This window comes from Crocuta crocuta, unplaced genomic scaffold (genome assembly GCF_008692635.1).
Source record: "Crocuta crocuta isolate KB4526 unplaced genomic scaffold, BGI_CrCroc_1.0 scaffold73, whole genome shotgun sequence".
Classification (NCBI taxonomy): Eukaryota; Metazoa; Chordata; class Mammalia; order Carnivora; family Hyaenidae; genus Crocuta; species Crocuta crocuta.
In genome coordinates, this window is record NW_027529443.1 from 3830180 (window position 1) to 3840080 (window position 9901).

Here is a 9901-nt window from a genome sequence, read left to right on the forward strand (position 1 = left end):
AAAGACTTAGCAGAAGATCAGGCTCCCATTGCCCAGGGGATCACAGCGTGAGGGTGAGGATATAACCCATGGCCCGGAAGCCGTCCTTTCTGGCGACTACTCCCAGCTCAGAGTGACAAGAGCAGAAACCTGTGTGAACTACAGAAGAAAAACCAGACACAAAATCATCTTCAAGAGTCAGAGATCAGACGTCCAGATGGCTGACAGGTACATACATGAAAAGGGGCTCAACATCGCTCATCATCAGGGAAACGCAAATCAAAACCACAAGGAGATATCACCTCACACCTGTCAGAATGGCCATTGTCAAAAAGATGAGACACAGCAAATGCTGGTGACGGTGTGGAGAAAAAGGAACCCTCCCGCACTGTTGGTAGGAATGTAAATTGGAGGGGCCATTGTGGAAAATGATATGGCGGTTCCTCAAAAAAATTAAAAACAGAGCTACCATTCAATCCAGCAATTCCACTTTGGGGGATATATCCAAAAGAAGTGAAAACAAGATCTCAAAAAGGTATGGTTAATTCCAAGTTCACTGTAACACTATTCTCAATAGCCAAGGTGTAGAAACCACCCAAATGTCTGTCGGCTGATGAATGGGTAAAGAAGATACGGTGTATGTGTGATGTGAGGAACAAAGGCAGAAGGAAATGTAGATAAAATTAAATTTCCTTGTAACCTGCAGCCCGTTGGTAAATACTTGAGGCAAATACTAGAACAAAGTAGAACTCCCAACTGTTTTAAGGTTAGTGCTTTGCTACAGGGAAAAACAACCTTAACTTGGACAAGAGGTAGGCTTCCAGGATCCTGAGAGTCTTCTTTAGCATATGAAAGACCTTTTGGAAACTTCCCCTTCCTTTACCTCCCCCATCTCCCAAGTATATAACCAGTCACTCCTCACAACCCCAGGGCAGCTCTTTCTGCCCACGGGTTCTGTCCCTGTGCTTTAATAAGACCATCTTTTTGCACCAAAATGTCCCAAGAATTCTTTCCGGGCTGTCAGCTTCGAACCCCACCACTTCAAACCGCATCATGTATACAGTGGAATATTGCTGAGCCACGAGAAGGAAGGAAAACCTGGCATTTGCAACAGCTTCGTTGGACCATGGGGGCATTATGCTAAATGAAATAAGCCAGACAGAAAGTTATCACTTATACGTGGAATCTAAAAAAAGGTAAAATAATGAAAACAGAAATTAGAAAAATGATGGCCAGGACCCTGGCGGTGGAAAAAAATCCAGAAAGTTTGGTAAGAAGGTACAAACTTCCAGCTCTAAGATGAGTAAGGTCTGGATGCTTGGGTGGCTCAATCGGTTGGTCTTCAGACTCTTGATTTTGGCTCAAGTCATGATCCTGGAGTCGTGGGATTGAGCCCCCACTGGGTTCTGTTCTGGGTGTGGAGCCTGTTTAAGATTCTCTGTCAGCCTCTGTCCCTCTCCCCATCTCACTCTCTGTTTAAAAAAAAGGAAAATTAAAAAATAAAGATGAATAAGGTCTGAGGATCTAATGTAAAACATGGTGACTGTAGTTGATAACCTATACTGTATAATTGAAATTTGCTCAGAGAATAGAACTTAAATGTTCTCAGCGCCCCTGAAAAAGATAAATATGTGGGCTGATGGATGAGTTAATTAACTAGATGGGGGAAATCCTTTCACAATGTACATGCGTATCAGATCAGAGGATGTGCACCTTAAATACCTTATAATTTTTTTTAAATTTTTTAATGTTTATTTAGCTTTGAGAGAAAGAGAGCACACACATGCAAGTGGGGGAGGGGTGGGGAGAGAAGGAGACAGAGAATCTGAAGAAGGTTCAGTGCTGTCAGCACAAAGTCTCATGTGGTACTTGAACCCGTGAACCACGAACTCATGACCTGAGCCAAAGTTGAACCCTCCATCGACTGAGCCACCCAGCTGCCCCACTCTTACAAGTTTATATATCAATTATACTTCAGTAAAGTTGAAATTTAAAAAAACTTTAAAAGTCAGAAATCATTTCAGGAGAATGGGAAGTTTCCTGGGATTGGCATTCTCCTTCCTCCTTATCCCCCGTCTCTGCTGTTTATCTTTGAACTTGTTTCCTACTGTGAAGCAAGGGGAAAGTGAGAGTGGACCATTCCAGGTATCTGCCCTTGAACTAGAAGCACCCAGAGACCACCAGGAACAGACACATAAACAGATTTTGAAAATACAGTCATTTACACAGTGTGGTACATCTGAACATAACAGATTAGCATATATACACTCCACGACATGTGAAAATTTAATATATGATAAAGAGGGGAAAAATAAGATTATCAAATAGATTTTATTGGGATAGATGGTTAGCCATGGGAAAAGTCTCTTCAAGGTTATGTCCTGAAACAAATTCCAGACAGATCAAAGAGTTCTTTTTTAATCAAAGCATAAACAAACAATAAAAAAAAGAAATGAATATTAATCAAGCTTCTGGCAAGAAGAGTATCTACGTTAGAAAAGATTTAAAAATCACAAAGGAAAAGATGGGCAGATGTGATTACAAAAAAAATTTAAATCTGTACATAAAGAGCATAATCAAACTTGAAAAGAAAACAACAAACGGGGAAACACATTCGCAGCAAACATAATTAAAAGGAACGACGTATTTATATATTTGAATTAAGGCAAATCTAATAAAAGCAAAGATGCCAAAAGATGAATGGCCAAAGGACAGAAACAGACATTTCCCCAAGAGGAAATGCTACTGTTTAACAAACATGGAAAAAATTTTCAGTATCGCTGCTAATCAAAGTCATGCAAATAAAAACAATAACATTTCATGCCTTTCAAATTAGCTGGTCTTTTAAAATGATAATAGGCATATTAACACAAGTGTAGCAAAATGGGTACTTTGTAACATCACAGATCAGAGTGTAAATTGGCACAGTCTTTTTAAGAGAGTAATTTGTAAATGTGTGTAGAATGTCTTAAAATGGTCCCACCCTTTGATCCAGTAATTACACATTAGAGCTTAGAGCTTAATGATGTAGCCTCAACATTGATGGTGGGCTGGGGCGTAGGAGGGGGTGAATTCGTACAACAAGATTATCATCACAACAGCACAATAGTGAGATAAAGAAAATTTTAATGTAAATGTTTGGTTAAATAATCCATGCCAGAATCCTAGCATGGAACATTATGGAGTCATAAAATGTAATGTTCACAAAGACTGTATAATGTCTATGATATATAGGTAGGAAAATGCCTATGATATAATAGTCGCTGGGGGAAAAAACAAGATAAAAATTGCATATAGAGAATGGATATAATTATATATATATAATATATATATATATAAACAACAACAAACTCTATGCACACACACACACACACACACACAAAAAGCCCCAAAGAAAAGATATTAAAATGTAAATGGTGGCTGTGTGTGGATGATAAAATTATGGATGAATTTTTCTTTTCTTTTCTGCTTTTCAGGAATGTTCTACGTTTTGCAATAACATGAGAAGATATGTATTTGTGGTCATTTAATATTTCTATATCCTTTGACAACTTGGGTCATTATGGATGTCAAACATTTTGCTTCAGACAAAAGGCACTTGGTGGGGAGGGGGTGTTTAACATGTAGTTCACACACAAGGTAGTATCCAATAAGACATTGGAAATAAAACCAATGTCTTAGTTCGGGCTGCTATAACAAAGTCCTATAACTGGGTGGCTGATACACAAAAGGAATTTATCGGGGCGCCTGGGTGGCTTAGTCGGTTAAGCGTCCGACTTTCGCTTAGGTTGTGATCTCGCGGTTCGTGGGTTCGAGCCCCGCGTCGGGCTCTGTGCTGACTACCAGCTCAGAGCCTGGAGCCTATTTCAGAGTCTGTATCTCCCTCTCTCTCTGACCCTCCCCTGCTCACGCTGTCTCTCTCTCTCTCTCCTAGAAATAAATAAAAACATTAAAAAAAAAATTCAAAAGGAATTTATCTCTCGCAGTTCCAGAGGCCAGAAGGCTAGGGTTTTTCAGGCATATGGATCAGTTCAGCAGTTTTCCAGAAAGGCTAATAGTTTTACATTGCTGTTTTTGGAAAGCATCCCATTAAACTAGCCATTAGTGTTTCTGGATGTTCCTGTGTTTACTGTATAGCTCCCCACTCCAAAACAGAAGTTCCTAGGGGACCTGGGACCTGTCGTGTGTATCATTGAGGCCCGCTGGCATAGTACATAGTGGGGACCCTGATAGTCAACTGACAGATGGACTCACCTAACCTCTCCCACCGCCTGCACGCGACAGCTGTGAAACAGGGTGAGTGATGCGGCCAAGTGACTGGGGGAAGGTCTCTCTGAGGAGGCGGCTTCGGGTGGAATAATGAGGAGGCGCCAGGAAATGATGTGGGGGTAGAGCTCGGGGCAGATACAAATGTCTCCCAAGAGGGACACGGGTTTAGGGTTTTCGAGGAAAGCAGAGACAGCCTGTGGGAGGGAATGCGGAGTGAAGGAGTCTGGTCAGGTAGGTGGAGACAGAGAGCCACCAGGTTGGTGACCTGGGACCCCAGGGAGGTGACGGGATTGCCCTGTTGCAGCTGTTTGAAGGCTCCAAGCAGGGTAGAGTTTGGGGAGGCTTTAGTTTTGCTTTAGAAAGATTAGAGCCAGTTAATTGGAACTTGTTATCAAAATTCCACGTGGTGCGGGCTTGCTGCTGAGATGTGCCCTCCAATTAAAGATCGCTGCGTGCGCTGTCAGAGCCACCAATGGGGAAGTGGCAAAGTAACGGCAGGTAGAGAGAACCTTCAGCTGCCTTAACGTCCAGGTGGAGGAGGGGATGCACTGAAGAGCCTCTGCTTTGAAACCTGTAGAGTCTGGTGGGGGCTGAGCTGTTTCCCTCCACTTCCAGATGGTGAAGCCCTAACCCCCGAATGTGACTATATTTGGAGATGGGACCCTGGAAGGGGTAATTATGTTTAAATGGGAGGGTAGGAGAGGTGGGGCCCTAATCTGACACGACTGGGTGTTCTTCTAGGAAGAGGAAGAGGTACCAAGATGGATGTGCACAGAGAGAGAGTCCACACGAGGACGCAGCGAGCAGATGACCACCTGAAAGCCGAGGCGCATGGTGCGTTTTCAGAATTCTTCTTTCCCTGATGCCTCGGCGTTCCCACACCCACGCTGTGTGCACTCACCCGGGGGGGGCGGGGGCGGGTGCACCAGTGCGACCAGGCTGGTGCCTGCCACAAGCTGTCTTCTTGCCCTCCCCGGACTGTGACCCAGTGACATTCAAACGCACCAATGAACCCTTTGCCTACCTTTTGCCCCGATCCCTGATAGAGCCACTTCCCGTGGGTCCCCATCCCTTGGGTAAGCCTGCTTCCTGGGTCCTCTGCCCACATGGTCCACAGAAGATGTGCTCTACCTTCCCCCTCCAGGACCCGTGAGTGTAATAAATTTTTTCATTTCCTCTGCCCCTCCGCTGGCGTGGCGGTGGCTGCGCCCTGAGTGATCCTTAGACACCCAGGCAGGGGCACTTACTCCTCCACTTTCAGTGCACCAGGAGAGAGGCCTCGGGAGAAACCAGCCCCACCAGGGCCTTGATCTTGGGCTTCCAGCCTCCAGACCTGGGTGAAATAACTTTGTTATTTGAGTTGGTTGAGCCAGCCGATCTGTGCCATTTTGTTATGGCAGCTTTAGCAAGCGAGTACAGCCTCCAATCATACCACTTCCCACAAAACCCAGACGCCTGTGTATCCTGCTACTGCTGGCTTGTCGGAGCCCCACGGGGTTCCCAGAACACAGGTCTTGTGGTGCTAACAGCTGGGAAGTTCCAGACAAAGTAGGATGAGCCGGTCACCCTGCACCTCTACAACCGTCCACATCCAGCCCCTGAGAGAGGACGGGAAAGACACATGTAATGGGTGACTTCAAAGACTCACTTTCTTTTTTTTTTTTTTTAAATGTTTTATTTATTTCTAGGAGAGAGAGAGAGAGACAGCGTGAGCAGGGGAGGGTCAGAGAGAGAGGGAGTCACAGACTGAAACAGGCTCCAGGCTCTGAGCCGGCAGTCAGCACAGAGCCCGACGCGGGGCTCGAACCCACGAACCGCGAGATCATGACCTGAGCGAAAGTCGGACGCTTAACCGACTAAGCCACCCAGGCGCCCCTCAAAGACTCACTTTCTATTGCTGGTCACCAGGACACATCACTGACCCCGACCTGCGGGAGACAGTGCACTGAGAAGATGAGGCCGTTTTGAAAAGGTTTCTGTTAAGGGATCCTTCTACAGCCTTTATTTACCCCGTGTGTGTGCTGTGCTGGTGACTCGTGTAATCCTCACACAGCCCTTTGAGGTGGGGACCATTATTATCCACAGAGTCCCGATGAGGGAACCCACAGTCCCAGAGGACTGTCCTCCAGGTCACACAGCTAGAAAATAGCCATGGAATCAGGATTCACTCTAGTGTGTGAGCTCTTAACCACTGCGGCTGACACAACACTGACTTTGGGTCCAAATGAGTCTCAGGTATCTTTCTTAGCCACTCTGGTCACAATTGGGCGAGTGCAATACAGCTGTAAATCTAAGCACCTAATGCAACCTGCAAGCTACGTGAGAAGTTGTCCTGGTTTATTCTCCACGGACACCTGTGGCAATGGCCTTGATATTGGATGGTGACGAGACTCCCGGCAGCAAGATCTGTCTGGCCGGCCAGATGGGAAGGACTCTCGACAATCTCCCAGAGTTCCTAAGAGGCTTAATGCAGATAACTCCTGCAAAGCACTTAATAGGGTGCTTAATACACAGTAGCCATTCAATAAATGTTCGCCAATACTAACTATAATGATAACAGCTACTTCTCTTACCCTCTGCTCGCATCCCTCTTAGCATCGTTCTCTGCATTAGCTCTAAGATTTCCCGACTTTCCAAGCAGAGGCTCGAGAGCTAAGTAAGTGATCATCCAACTCACTTTCGATTGAATAGATTCAAAAGACAAGGTCAGGGTGCCCTTGTGCCCGGGACCAGCGCGCGGAAGAAAAGCGGTGGCCTGGTGGCCGTGATGGAAGAGCTCTGGGCCTGATCTTGCCCAGCCTGCACGAGAGCCGCCACCTAGGCCATCTCCCATTTCAGAGATAACACCTTCGTGGGCACCGGTTTATTTACAGCGACGTTGGGCTGCTGGCCCTCTCCGGTGTAAGTGAATTTCAAAATACTTGAAATTCAGGGTAAAGCAGTGAAATGGGAAAATCTTTACACTCCAATAAGACACCATTACTGGCAAGCATATTGCACTTTCAATATCAGACTGAAAACCACCAGTGCATGAAAGGGAATGAGGGCATCAGCGTGGGCATCGGCCAGCTCGATAGATAGGGCCTTGCAGGGGAGGAAGACGTTCTGGGGGACTCCTGACGAAAGACCCCCTGTCCCCTGCCTTGTGGACCATTAGAAATTTCCAAAGATGGTGGGGTTTGGAGCCCACATTCCGGAGAAGGGGTGGGGTGTGGAGAGCGGCTTCCATTCGCCTCTGCATGGTTATGCCAGCACGAGGTTTGCGCGAATCTGTAGAGGAGGGTAGAGGGGCAGGTCAGGCAGGGATCATTAGCATTTAGATTGCACAACTAAGAAACTGATGAGTGGAAAGTACTGGTGGCCGTGACATCGAAGAGGGGAGATCAAGAGCCGACACCAGAAGTCGCGGAAATTGATTAATTGCTCTTAAATGGAGGTCTCGAGTCTGGGCAATGGGAGGGAGAAGGCGAGGGAAGGAGGGACGTAGGGAAGCCCACATGGAAGGAGGAAGGGAAGAGCGCAGAAAGAAAGAAAGAAAAAAAAGCGCAGGAAGGAAAGGGAAGGGGAAAAGAGAAGCAAATACATTGGGAAGGAAGACAAAAAGAAAGGAGGTATACTTATTAGGGATGCAAAGCGCCCGTGGACATTTTCTACTTAATTCTGTGAGGAAAAGACCTATTCTTGCCTAAGCTTATGAATAAGGAACAGAACTCAGAGCAGTTCAAGTTCTCTATGGTCAATTCCCAGAGCTCCTTCCAGTATGCTGCTGGCTCTTCCCCAGCTTTCTCTGAGCCCCATGTTCAAGGCGCTCTGCTCATTCAAGGCAGGTAAACAGAACAGGAATGCCTAGCGCTACGAATTTTCTGCTCCATGTCCGACATTGTGCCAGATGCTTTAAAACAGCATCTCATTTAATCCGTACAACAGTATTCCCGTTCTACCGATGAAGACACAGAGGCTCAGAGAGGCCTGACTGAGGGCACACAGCCACTCTGCCAAGCAACCAGGATTCTCACTAGGACTGTCTTAATTTAGAACCGTTAGCCTCAGTTCTGAGTGTAGCTCAGTTATTAACTTAAGGAGTGACCAAGGGCCTTTTCCCTTTAGGAGCCTGTGGCAGACTGAATACTGGCCTCTAGAAAGATGTCCCCATGCCTTAACGCCTGGCACCTGTGAACACGTATGTTATCATATGTGGCAAAACGGATTTTGCCGATGTGATGCCATTTAGGGTCTTGGGATGGAGAGATTTTCCTGGAATCTCTTGGTGGGCCCCGTGTAATCACAAAGGTCCTTACAAAGAAAGAGGGAGGCAGGAGGGTCAGGATCAGGGTCGAAGAACGAGTTGAAGATGCTGTGTGCTGGCTTCGAAGATGGAAGGGGACCCGAGCCAGGAATGCAGGTGGCCTTGCTGCTACTTTGATCTTAGCCCAGTGAGGTTCATTTTGGACATCCGACCACTACCACTGCAAGGTAATCAATGTGTGTTGTGTTAAGCCACTAATGTTATGGTAATTTCTTACTCATATGGAGCCTGGGTTTCCTTATCTGTCAAATGGAAGTGATGATCTTGGACCTGCCTATTGCGGGTGGCTTTGATGAGGAAGAATGTCATATGTTCTTAACATTGGCCTTGAACCCCACCCCTCCTAGGACACCCCACCTGAACGACGGTGCCTGAACTAGTTTTGCACTGCCTAAGGGGACTCTCATCCAGACTCTCCCCCTCTCAGCATGTACTTTTTTCAGAGCTCTGATCTGTTTGCTCCAAAAATGTTTAGCTGGGCTCAGTGAAAAAATGAAATCAAGCACGGAAGGAAACAGAACCCAAAGATGGTGAGAGACTGAGCCTTAACAACATAATTTGAGTGCCCGGATCCAGCTATGCCTGAAGCTGGTATACCGTTGAGCTCTTTTCAGTTAGACAAGCCAAGAAATTCTCACTTTTGCTTAGGCTAGTTTGGGCGGAGCTGCTGTCCTATATAACCTAAAGCATTTAGGGCATCCCTACTATGAATCAGGCTCTGTGCCACAAATGCTCCACCCTGTAACAATCCTAAGCTGGATTACTTCCTTTAATACCTGTGACAATGGAGGCACAGATTAGTTAAGCAATCTGTCCAAAGTGCAATCGCTTGTAAGTGAGTAACAGTGGAATTCAAACCCGTGCTTGAGCCCAAGGTCTTTGCTTTTTCTCTAATATGAAGTTTTCACTTCCACTTAATGCGAACACAACTTGGGGGGCCGTAAAGTCAAATTGAAATCACTATTTCTCTCAGGTCTTTACTCGTGCACTAAATATAATAGATCACAGTTGTTAAGTCTTATGATGGATCCTCTTAAAATCTCTGCTGAAAATCTTATTAAGTTTTCTGTTCAGAGTGTAATGCTTGCTAGTAAAAAGATACAAGCTTTTTGTGAAACGGTTTGTATCAGAAAACATGTTGTAAAAGCTGTCGGCTGCCAGGTAGTCACCAAAGGAGCCGTTTTACTTAAATTCAAATAACGTCTTGCACGCTAAGCTGGCGGTTTCTGTTCAGAAGTAGTAGTTTGTTTGTTTGTTTGTTTGTTTTTTACTCGGTAAGGGAGATGGAAGGTTGTAGCCAGAAGGAGAGCTATCAACATATAACCCTGGATTCCTTCTCATGATTTC